Below are 519 nucleotides of genomic sequence, written 5' to 3'. Positions count from 1 at the left end.
TGGTGTTGCATGCACTGAGGTGTACGTACACCTCAAGGGGCTGCAACGAGCTCATATACAGCATCGTTTGCTTGTAGGGTTGCGCGGTGCTGCAGCATGTAAGAGAGAAAAGAAAGAAAAATATAAATAAAATATTAATAAATATATTATTTATTTCTATTTAATTTTATTTTTTTTACTCTGCATGCAAAAGAGACAAACAAAAAGCAACAAACAAACCAAAATATACAACACAGACAAGAGCAGCAGCAGCAGCAGCAGCAGCAGCGGTATACCGGTCCGTTCTGACGCTGCTGCATGCGTTGCATTTCTTCTTTGAATTATTTAATTTAATTTATAAAAATAAATAATATTTTAATTTATTTTAATTTATTTTGTTTATGGTTTGAGCTGCGTGTACACCCGAGCTGAACATACACCGCAGGCCACCGGTTGCTGCAGCAGCAACCAAAGAAAAAAAAAAATAAAATAAACTAAAATATAATTTAATTTATTTATTTATTATAATTAAATATATTT

This window comes from Eimeria mitis, genomic scaffold (genome assembly GCF_000499745.2).
Source record: "Eimeria mitis Houghton genomic scaffold, Emh_scaff645, whole genome shotgun sequence".
Taxonomy (NCBI): Eukaryota; Apicomplexa; class Conoidasida; order Eucoccidiorida; family Eimeriidae; genus Eimeria; species Eimeria mitis.
Note: the sequence above shows the minus strand (reverse complement) of the source record.